This window comes from Drosophila miranda, assembly GCF_003369915.1.
Source record: "Drosophila miranda strain MSH22 chromosome Y unlocalized genomic scaffold, D.miranda_PacBio2.1 Contig_Y2_pilon, whole genome shotgun sequence".
Lineage (NCBI taxonomy): Eukaryota > Metazoa > Arthropoda > Insecta > Diptera > Drosophilidae > Drosophila > Drosophila miranda.
Window position 1 is genome coordinate 27,652,827 of NW_022881614.1, and position 12,455 is coordinate 27,665,281.

Sequence of the window (12,455 nt, forward strand, 5' to 3'; positions counted from 1 at the left end):
TCCATCGTTGTTGAAAGATTACTAGTTTATGTACTAGCTGTTAGCTGTGAGTAGTTATTATATAGGCACTTTGCTATGGGACAGTGTTAGGTACACAAAGGAGGAATATAAATTATAGAGAAAGTAGAAAGGTTCAAGGGCATCGAAACCGTTTTTCAGGAAACACTTAAAAAATACCTCTAAACTATCACATTAGATTCATTGCAAAGGGATGACCTACCTGTTTGAGGGTTGTTTGAATCGCAACACGGGACCAATCGTAAAAACTGGTTCATTGACAGTAAGAGGGAGGAGAGAGAATATAAATGAGTGAAGGATCGATTTGAGAGGATTTTACATGGTTGAGAAGGAGGATTGAGATCGAAGTTAGTTCACATTATCACCGATAGGTGGCGCCACCAAGTAGTAATGATAAGGGACGGCCGTATATTTACTATAAAAAGCTTTAATTAATTTTTATGTCTTCATATTATAATTTTATTCTTTGTGTGCTCCTATATATATCTCCATTAATTTGTGTTCTCTTATCATTCAACCCTCTATACGGACATCTAGAAACCTAGTTTTCCAACCTATGTTTTCTATAGGATGTAAATTTCAGAAACTACACACATTTGTTTTCCCAATTCAATGTTTATAAAATATCCTATAAGTATTTATTTAGCTTGACCAGTTAATAACATAGCATAAATTGTTTCCCAATTCAATGTTAATAAAATATCTTATAAGTATTTATTTAACATGATCACGTAATAACATAGCAATATGATGCACAATTACATTCAACATGTTGCCAAGCTGCACATGCTTAAGCACATGCTAATGCAACATGCTGCGAATTTGGTAATTCAGTATAAAATGCGAGCGTCCATTATCATTACTACTTGGTGGCGCCACCTATCGGTGATAATGTGAACTAACTTCGATCTCAATCCTCCTTCTCAATCATGTAAAATCCTCTCAAATCGATCCTTCACTCATTTATATTCTCTCTCCTCCCTCTTACTGTCAATGAACCTGTTTTTACGATTGGTCCCGTGTTGCGATTAAAACAACCCTCAAACAGGTAGGTCATCCCTTTGCAATGAATCAATCTAATGTGATAGTTTAGAGGTATTTTTTAAGTGTTTCCTGAAAAACGGTTTCGATGCCCTTGAACCTTTCTACTTTCTCTATAATTTATATTCCTCCTTTGTGTACCTAACACTGTCCCATAGCAAAGTGCCTATATAATAACTACTACCGACTGCCGCAGACCTCGACAAACTACTCATCTGAGCATTGAAAACTTCCGCGAGAACAAGTCCGTGAACATGCATGAAATGGCCTCCGTTGGAATCCTGAACAAAAACGAGGCGGGATTCGTCCGGAGAGGCGGTGGAGAGAGTGCCAAAAATGGTCCGCACACTCAAAGGGAGTTTGTCGATAATCCCAAGCTGCTGAAATGCGCCAACGAATGGATCGAACAGAATGTTAAATGCTTTAAGACCATATGAAAGTGTGGAGAAATATAGCTCGACGTCACCTGATTTTGCTTGGCACTTTTACTGTTTGTTTCTTTTTGGTTTAAGTTGAGGCTGAACTATACTAGAACTAACGTATTTGCACATTGAAACTATCCACACTGGCATTCGCTATCTGCTTGTGTATATCGTTAACCTCCGCCTGGGTCAGGGTGCGCTCCATATGGCGATAGACAATGCGGAAGCACACGCTCGACTTGCCCGTCTTTGGATGCTTAAATTTGTCCACAAGACTGATCTGAGAGAAAAAGAGTTAGATTTATAGGGACTTATCCTCCACTCTACTTACTTGTTCCACAATGTCACCAGCCACCGTCCGAACCAGATCGTAGAAATCGTTGGGCGAGAAGCCAGCATCAACCTCCACATCGGAGGGCAGCCAGAAGGACAGGTCGTTGGTACACTGCGGATAGTGGGAGATGGGTTTGTACTTTGGCAGATTGTGCAGATCCTTTTCGCTGAACTGCGAAAGGAAGCCGCTGTCATTGGACCAGAACAGGCGAATGTCCGGTATATCAAAGAGCACCATAGCCAGACGCTCGAGGCCGACACCAAAAGCGTAGCCAATTGACTGGTGGACGCCGGACTGCTGGAGGATTTCATGGCGCATAATGCCACAGCCAAGAACCTCCAGCCAGTTGTTTTTGAAGTAGATCTAGGGAAATATGTTTCTACCCAGCGGTACTTGATGCGAGAGCCGAACAATTCCTTTGTCAGACCCACAAGGACGTGTTTCATCTCGTGCTCCATCAGTTTAACCGCTTCCAGAGTGTGGCAGGGCTGCTTCGTCTGGTCCATGCATTTCGATGAGGGAAGAATCAGTTTTGGATCGGCCAATGAGCCCGTCCAAGTCTCCTCGAACAGCTCCAGGCCAGGATTGCGCTCAAAGAGCTTGTCTTTAGTGACTAATCGCACTGCATCTGCCTGATGGAACACCGGGTAGTGGGTACTGTCGATCTCATCGCGCCGATACACTTCCCCCACCACCAGGAAATTGTCCAGTCCACCAGAGATCAATTCAACCTGGTGGGCCGTGGTGTGGGCGCGGAGCAGTTGGTGCTGGTTAATGTAGTAGCAGTCTGATTTCTGGCGACTCACATGATCGCTGGGTATCAGCAGGTTGTCGAAATTCTGCTGCACTGTCACCACAGGATTCAGTTTGTCGTAGACGGAAAACAGTGGATTTCCGCGCTGATTCCGGTAGGCTCCATAAAAGTAATTTACAATGCGCTGGCGAATGATGGACAGGGGATGATCCCTCTGGAGGTGCTTATTCGCTCCCAGGTACGACAGAATTTTGGGCGTTACATTCGTCCAGCTGTCGGTGGCGTACGTGCTCCCATTCACCACCAGTTGTGGCTGCGCGGGAGGCGGTGACTTTTCCACAACAGCGTTGCTGGCCAGCCTTGGTGTGATATTTATGCACAACTTGATCAGGGGTGACATAGACATCCCTGATCTGTTGAGCCGCATAAACTTCACGATTCCTATTAGACTGACTAGAAATTTTATACCGTTGTTCCTTCCACTTTGTAGATCGAATTATTCCTTGCATGAACCGTTTAGGGTCTTATGCTCGGATTATAATTCCCTCTACCATATTATATCCACCACTAATTCTCTTCCTCTTATTAAATTATTAATCCTTACACACCTTTCTATTAATTAGTAACTGTAGTGGTATTTGTATTTTGATTGCATGCTTAGTTTCTTAGTAAGTTTAGTACTAATTTTCATCGAATGTTAGTCTAATAGCTACATATCTTTCTTGCATGTTCGCGTTTGGTTCGGCTACGCACCGCGCGTCATGCGGCAGCGCCCCTCGGTCGGTTGGGCGGGAGGCTGCGTTTTGCCTGGGATCCGCGCGTAACAGCCTTCTGCTGGTGTCACACGGGCCACTTGACGGTGCAATAACTGCATCGCCTCTTGAAAGATGCAGTCATTGCATGTCAACGTCCAAAGACAACAGAGCAGTAAAATCAGCCGCCCACTTCCGCCCCCACAAAGGACGAAAATCTGTGGCATCCACATTTTTAAAGATACGATAAAACCAAAAACGCAGAATCGTAGAGGATGACTATATGTTCTAGAGTGTAAAATCTCAACCAGATCGTATAATTATTATAGCCAGAATCAAGAAAACAATTTCATTCTTTCTCGCTCTGTCTCTCTCTAACACACAGGTTTCATGGTTGGCTTTGCCAATTGCAAAATATGAGTTCAAGGATCTCAGAACCTATAAGAGCAACCAAATTTGGTATCCACACTCCTGTGATATCGGACCTTGACCGTTTCGTGTCCAAATTTCGCCCCACACCCTTCCGCCCCCACAAAGGACGAAAATCTGTTGCATCCACAATATTGCACATTCGAGAAAACTAAAAACGCAGAATCATAGATAATAACCATATCTATCAGATTGCTGAATCTGGATCAGATCGGATCATTTTTGTAGCCAAAAGGAACAAATCAATTTGCAGTGGCTACGCAGCCCCCGACGTCACGCTCAAACTGATTTTCTGTCTCTCTCGCACGCACTCTTTGTCGTGTTGTTCAATATTAGCGGCGTCTGCCGGAGAGAGCCATACTGACTTAGTATCGGGTATAACTGTAGAGTTGCGGTGTCCGCAGCAACTCACAACGTTCCACCTCGTTTACATATGTACATATGTATATTCTTAACCTTTTTCTTTATTTTTGTCTTTACATGTATAGTTGTCTCTTCTTCTCTTACATATATATAATGGGAACTCTTTATTTACTCTTTACATATAAATTGGAAATGGGCAGTGCTATATCTATTCATCTCTTTTCCTTTATATATAAGATGTGAGATTCCATGCTCCTTCAACATCTTAAAGGGTGTTTTTGTGAAAAATTTGGTCACATAACTTTTAGGTAAAAATATCCAAAGCGGTTCGTTGTCCTTATCAGTTAAATAAAGAACTACTTTATTTCCAAATGATGTTTTTTTGATTTTACATCCATTGATCTTGTACTCAAATCCTATGCACAGGTCCTCAACCTTGGTGTATCCAACTGCCGGCTTTGTCTCGTTAAGTAATTCTAGGAAAGCCTAGGTATATATTTGATTAACTGCTTATCATTTTCTATATAGAGATTTAAATATTCTTAGATACCATTATAGTAATAGAAACTATTCAACCTACTAACGATTTTATACTAAATTATTTAAAAGATTGCATGATCTTTTATACTCTCATTAATTCAATTTTATACAAATGTGATCTGAGCAGATTGGTAGTTGAGTGATAATAAGAAAATGGTTTTAAAGCTGTAATGGCCAGATGTCTTAGGTCTGATTGGTGGTTGGGTAATAAGGGATGAACTATGGATACACTGCTGTATATTGGTTCAAATATTATATTTACATTTTTGGTCTTATATAACAGTCAACATGAAAAAATTATAGAACAGAACAAAATGCATAGAATTTTTGTTTATATGCTGATCACTTCCTATATAAGAACTGTAAGTTACTGAGATAGGTTAGTTCACTTTTACTTCGAAATGAGGACATTTCATTGCGAGTTGTGCTATTTAAAAACATCTTTTAGTTCCCGCAATGAACTGAAAAAACACACCTTAAAAATCCCCAACTTTAGTTATTCAAAATCAAAATCATCATTTTATCGATGTTACTTATGTCCAGGAACTGAACTGTTTTGGTTGAGAATTGACTTCAATATGCATATTTTATTTAAGCATAACATGGAATTAAAGCGAAAAATATGAAATAAATATTCAAAAATGAAATAATCTGTGCGATTTTAAATATAAATACCTTTACATAAATTTACCAACTAAGTATAATATGATGTAAAAATGACTCAATAAATTCATTCAAAAGCATCAGTATTCTACCTGAAATCCACTTATTCTTTTTGTGTAATCCTCACTTGGAAGAAACCTGTTTCAAACGAATCCTATGATTCTCTTGTAATAAGAGGAAGTGAAATTCAACCAATCAAAAGTAAAACAGCAAACATTTAAAATAAATAGTGGTTAAATGTGTTATATTTATTATATACATATGTATATATTATTTTTAGAAAAATACATAAAATATTCTTATTTTATTAATATGTATTCGTATTATTACAATTTCGCCTCAGCTAATTTTACCGCAGCAATTAAGTCATCATCATCTTCATCCCGAAGTAGTTCCTGGATTTGAGATCTTTTATCATCATCCTGATTATCTACTAAATCGAAAATGTTGTCATCATCCGGGAAAATGTATGATGGATTATCATTATTAGGCGTTGCATTCCTTGGGTCATCGTCGTCATCATCCCATTTAATGTCACTTAACCAGGTCAAGTTGCTCTCGAGATAGGTTTGGGTCTTAATCCCAAAAATCAAGGACAGGTCTACGGAGCTCGGCTGAGAGTCCAGTTTTATGGTTGATTCCGGTTGGGAATCGATAAAAATGATTTCGAGGTCATCCATCGTTGTTGAAAGATTACTAGTTTATGTACTAGCTGTTAGCTGTGAGTAGTTATTATATAGGCACTTTGCTATGGGACAGTGTTAGGTACACAAAGGAGGAATATAAATTATAGAGAAAGTAGAAAGGTTCAAGGGCATCGAAACCGTTTTTCAGGAAACACTTAAAAAATACCTCTAAACTATCACATTAGATTCATTGCAAAGGGATGACCTACCTGTTTGAGGGTTGTTTGAATCGCAACACGGGACCAATCGTAAAAACAGGTTCATTGACAGTAAGAGGGAGGAGAGAGAATATAAATGAGTGAAGGATCGATTTGAGAGGATTTTACATGGTTGAGAAGGAGGATTGAGATCGAAGTTAGTTCACATTATCACCGATAGGTGGCGAGGTGGAAAAGGACTTAGGTCTGGAGTCCATCGTGGAGGCCGCCCAGGGTCTTGCGCTTGAGGACGAAGACGAGGAAGACGGTGACCTGACGTTAGTAGTCAACCCGTCGGATGCAAGTGAGCCAGCCACCCATGCTGAGTGTGCTGCAGCTAAACTTGCATAAAAGCAAGGTAGCGTCGGCGGAGCTCCTCATCGCCATGGAGCAAGGGCTCGCCGACATAGCTCTAGTCCAGGAGCCCTGGATTGCGACAGGCAATTCAGTGGCCGGACTAAAGTCCTCAAATCACAACCTGTTCTACGCAACATCGGTAAGCAGGAACAGAACCGTCGTACTCGTACGAAAGGGAATCCATGCTTACCTTATGTCTCATTACAGCACGGATGACCTGACGGTTGTGATGCTGGAAAGCGAGGAAAAGCGCCTTCTGGTGGCTTCCTGCTACATGGCTCACGACAGACCCGCACCACCCGACGAACTCAGGAGCCTGGTGACAGAAGCCGGCACCAAAAACTATCAACTCGTCATCGGGACGGATGCCAATGCCCACCAATGCCCACCCTCCTTGAAAGACCCTCCTTCTCAGATCACAAGTACATTCAGTTTAAGTGCGACTTCAAACATTCTTCGAAGGTAATAGTCTATAGAAACCCCCGGAATACAAACTGGGAAAAGTTTAAAAAGACAGTTACTTCGAAGCTCGCGAGTCCGGGCACAATGAAATCCGCGGAGGACATAGAGAAGTCTCTAGAGACCCTATCCAACGCGTTGCTGGACGCCTACCACACATCGTGCAAACCCTCGAAGACGAAGAAGAGGTCCAAGCCACTCTGGTGGAGCCGGGATCTCTCTCTTCAAAGGGACAACCTCAAGGAATTCTTTAAGATCGCCAAACAAGCGAACGAAGGGATCGTCTATGAGGAATCCTCCTCCTTGCTCCTGCTCCAACATCGAGAAAGTACCAGAAACCGCACGGCTACGGAAGCTGCTCTCTAAGCAGCCTACCATACAAAGCCAATTAAAGCTAGATGACGGACAGTGGACAGAGGGCAGTGACGAAGCCCTAACAGCACTAATGGAGGAACATTTCCCTGGTTGCACCGAGGTCGCTGATGCCAAAGAGCACCAGGACCTAGCAACCGAGGAACAACACCCCCCAACAGATTTGTTAACCACCAAGCGAATCCACTGGGCAATAGACTCCTTTGCGGGCACAAAAGCACCAGGACTTGACGGGATATTCCCAGCCATGATGCAGGTGACCAAAGAGGCGATTACCCCATGGCTCTCCGCAATATTCACAGCTTGTATAAGTACTGGCTATATCCCTATCCAATGGAGAACCTCGAGAGTTGTCTTCCTCCCAAAGGCAGGAAAGTGCAGCCATGCGAGTCCCAAGGACTATAGACCGATAAGCCTTACCTCCTTTATATTAAAAACGCTAGAAAAGCTGCTGGACCTACACATCAGGAATGAGGTAGGGGGACTGATGTCAACCAACCAGCATGCCTATACTAAAGGGAAATCGGTGGAGACCGCACTACATTCGGTAGTAGCTACCAGTGAGAAAGCCCTTCACAATAAAAAGTATGCACTGGGAGTCTTCGTGGACATCTCCGGAGCATTCAACAACGTGGCTACGGAAGCAATAACAAATTGCCTGGTAGCAACTAATACACACCCAGCAATCAACCTGTGGATAAGGAACCTCCTAGGTTGCAGACGGGTGCAATCAGAGTGGGGCACCGCTTCCATGGTGAAAGAGGCACACAGAGGCACACCCCAGGGTGGAGTCCTGTCGCCCCTCCTGTGGAATCTGGTGGTCGACGACCTCATCAAGAGATACGAAAGGAAGGCCCCAATAATAACAGCTTATGCGGACGACATAAGCATACTTATTACGGGTGTTTGCCCATCGACCCTCAGCTCACTAATGCAACGAACACTCAGGGAGATACGCGAGTGGGCGGAAGAAGTAGGACTCAGTATCAACGCGGACAAGACGGACCTCATCCTCTTTACCAAGAGGTACAAGGTACCGATATGGACCCCCCCGAAGATCAATCAAACTAGGCTAACCCCAAAAACACAAGTCAAATACCTGGGCACAGTACTGGATAGTAAACTGGCATGGAAACCCAATGTATTGGAAAGGGTGAAGAAGGCCACCATTGCGCTTTATGCATCCAAGAAGATGCTCAGCAGCACATGGGGCCTATCTCCGGCTCTGATGCATTGGATTTACATCTCGGTGGTGCGACCAACTCTGCTGTATGGAGTCTTAGTGTGGTGGCAAGCTACTGGAAAGAAAACGTATCATAAGCTTATGGAAAGGACTCAGCGACAGGCTTTGCTCTGTATTACAGGGGCGCTGAGGTCAACCCCAACAAAAGCACTCGAAACCCTACTTGGAATCGAACCCCTAGACATCCACGCCCGTCTGACTGCAGGAAAGGCAGCACAACGCCTCATCGCTTCAGGAAATATGTCGCCACAAGAATACGGGCATAGTTCAATTGGAAGGGAAATGAACAGATCAACTGATTACATGACCCCCCAAACATGCCTCGACGTAAAAACAACTGCATCCTTGGGACCTGAAGACTGGAAAATCGGAAGAGACCAAACGGAGCACCTCAATATATATACGGACGGCTCCAAGATGGACGGAGGAGTAGGAGCGGGCCTTTACTGTACAGACCCTGAGATAAGGCTGTCATATAAGCTACCGGACCATTGTAGCATATTCCAGGCAGAGGTTTTTGCCATCAGGAAAGCAGCAGAAGTCGCTCTTCTCACTAAAAGAGCACACGATGCGGTCAACCTATTCGTCGACAGCCAAGCGGCGATAAGATCCATGCAGTCGTCCGCAGTCAGTTCCAGAAATGTCTTGGCGAGCAGGGAGGCACTAGATACCCTAAGCACGACAAAGTCAGTGCGGATCTACTGGATTCCCAGCCACCAGGGCATCGAAGGGAACGAGACGGCGGACGTACTAGCTAAGGAAGGCGTCGGGCTGGCGAATACGAGAACCGAGAACGTGCCTGTCTCCCTCAGAACGCTGCAAAGCGATCTAGAAAAGCAGGCCGGATCACAAACCGAATGTAGGTGGAGGAGTACCACCGCAAATCATGTGCAAGGAACGCAATGACAAACTCAGCCACTACCTGCTGCACCTACCACGGAAGGACTGCAGATTATTAGTGGGAATATTAACGGGACACTGCCTGGCTGCGGCGCATGCGACAAAGCTAGGAATCACAAACAGAGACAGTTGTAGGAAATGTGATGAACCTGGGGCAACCGAAACCCTGGAACATCTCATCTGCAACTGTCCTGCTCTCTTAAGGGCAAGGAGGAAGTACCTGGGCGCCCCAGTGCTGGCATCACTGGAAGATGCCTCCAAGAGGACGCCACAGCAACTACTGGCCTATGCGAAAAATACCTCGATCCTCGAGGACTTCAAAACCCACTAAACACTGCCGCGACGGTTCATATCCCCCCCCCCTATCCGGACAACTAAGGGCCATACTGGCCTATGTGGGGCCCCCTCTGAGGGCCGTCCGGGTCAACCTAACCTAATCAATCAATAGTTTTAGATCATTTTTTAGTTGGGATTACGGGAGGATACATTTGATTCATACCCCCCCCCCCCCCCCCCCCCCACCCCCTATCCGGACAACTAAGGGCCATACTGGCCTATGTAGGAACCCCTCTGTGGGCCGTCCGGGTCAACCTTTGCAATGAATCAATCTAATGTGATAGTTTAGAGGTATTTTTTAAGTGTTTCCTGAAAAACGGTTTCGATGCCCTTGAACCTTTCTACTTTCTCTATAATTTATATTCCTCCTTTGTGTACCTAACACTGTCCCATAGCAAAGTGCCTATATAATAACTACTACCGACTGCCGCAGACCTCGACAAACTACTCATCTGAGCATTGAAAACTTCCGCGAGAACAAGTCCGTGAACATGCATGAAATGGCCTCCGTTGGAATCCTGAACAAAAACGAGGCGGGATTCGTCCGGAGAGGCGGTGGAGAGAGTGACAAAAATGGTCCGCACACTCAAAGGGAGTTTGTCGATAATCCCAAGCTGCTGAAATGCGCCAACGAATGGATCGAACAGAATGTTAAATGCTTTAAGACCATATGAAAGTGTGGAGAAATATATCTCGACGTCACCTGATTTTGCTTGGCACTTTTACTGTTTGTTTCTTTTTGGTTTAAGTTGAGGCTGAACTATACTAGAACTAACGTATTTGCACATTGAAACTATCCACACTGGCATTCGCTATCTGCTTGTGTATATCGTTAACCTCCGCCTGGGTCAGGGTGCGCTCCATATGGCGATAGACAATGCGGAAGCACACGCTCGACTTGCCCGTCTTTGGATGCTTAAATTTGTCCACAAGACTGATCTGAGAGAAAAAGAGTTAGATTTATAGGGACTTATCCTCCACTCTACTTACTTGTTCCACAATGTCACCAGCCACCGTCCGAACCAGATCGTAGAAATCGTTGGGCGAGAAGCCAGCATCAACCTCCACATCGGAGGGCAGCCAGAAGGACAGGTCGTTGGTACACTGCGGATAGTGGGAGATGGGTTTGGCAGATTGTGCAGATCCTTTTCGCTGAACTGCGAAAGGAAGCCGCTGTCATTGGACCAGAACAGGCGAATGTCGGTATATCAAAGAGCACCATAGCCAGACGCTCGAGGCCGACACCAAAAGCGTAGCCAATTGACTGGTGGACGCCGGACTGCTGGAGGATTTCGTGGCGCATAATGCACAGCCAAGAACCTCAGCCAGTTGTTTTTGAAGTAGATCTAGGAAATATGTTTCTAAACACCGGGTAGTGGGTACTGTCGATCTCATCGCGCCGATACACTTCCCCCACCACCAGGAAATTGTCCAGTCCACCAGAGATCAATTCAACCTGGTGGGCCGTGGTGTGGGCGCGGAGCAGTTGGTGCTGGTTAATGTAGTAGCAGTCTGATTTCTGGCGACTCACATGATCGCTGGGTATCAGCAGGTTGTCGAAATTCTGCTGCACTGTCACCACAGGATTCAGTTTGTCGTAGACGGAAAATAGTGGATTTCCGCGCTGATTCCGGTAGGCTCCATAAAAGTAATTTACAATGCGCTGGCGAATGATGGACAGGGGATGATCCCTCTGGAGGTGCTTATTCGCTCCCAGGTACGACAGAATTTTGGGCGTTACATTCGTCCAGCTGTCGGTGGCGTACGTGCTCCCATTCACCACCAGTTGTGGCTGCGCGGGAGGCGGTGACTTTTCCACAACAGCGTTGCTGGCCAGCCCACCGCTCTGGCTGCAGTTCCCCGTGCGGAGAGAGTATCTGGAGCCCTGCACACGTAGGTTCAGATGCATTTTCGTGGCCTATTTTATTTATTTATATGAACAATTGCATATTATAACACACACACACGCCCTTTGTTGGCTCCCTACACCCTATTTGGTGGTTCTCTTGAGAGAATTACCCTGGTGGATGATCTGGGTGTTATGTTAGACCCCAAGTTAAAGTTTTCCGAACACATTTCTACCATGGTAAATAAGGCCAGGCCAAGGGTTTATAAAGAGGTGGTCAAAGGAATTTGACGAGCCCTATATAACAAAGACTCTCTATACCTCGCTTGTTCGTCCGATCTTAGAATACGGCTCCTGTGTATGGTGCCCTCAGTACAAAGTACACCAGGACCGTATAGAATCAGTACAGAAAATCTTTTTACTCTTTGCTCTGCGGGGCCTTAACTGGGATGCGGGTGTAAGACTCCCATCTTACTCTAGTAGACTACTATTAGTAAACCTCCCATCCTTAGTTAACCGTAGAAAAATGCTTGGTGTGATATTTATGCACAACTTGATCAGGGGTGACATAGACAGCCCTGATCTGTTGAGCCGCATAAACTTCACGATTCCTATTAGACTGACTAGAAATTTTATACCGTTGTTCCTTCCACTTTGTAGATCGAATTATTCCTTGCATGAACCGTTTAGGGTCTTATGCTCGGATTATAATTCCCTCTACCATATTATATCCACCACTAATT

General features: G+C 44.6%; 2 pseudogenes; both read right to left on the reverse strand.

Annotated features, from left to right (window-relative positions):
* Positions 1–1,526: 1,526 nt before the first annotated feature.
* Positions 1,527–10,318, reverse strand: LOC117193911 (annotated as a pseudogene).
* Positions 10,319–10,570: 252 nt separating this feature from the next.
* On the reverse strand, positions 10,571–11,814 carry LOC117193912 (annotated as a pseudogene).
* Positions 11,815–12,455: the final 641 nt, after the last annotated feature.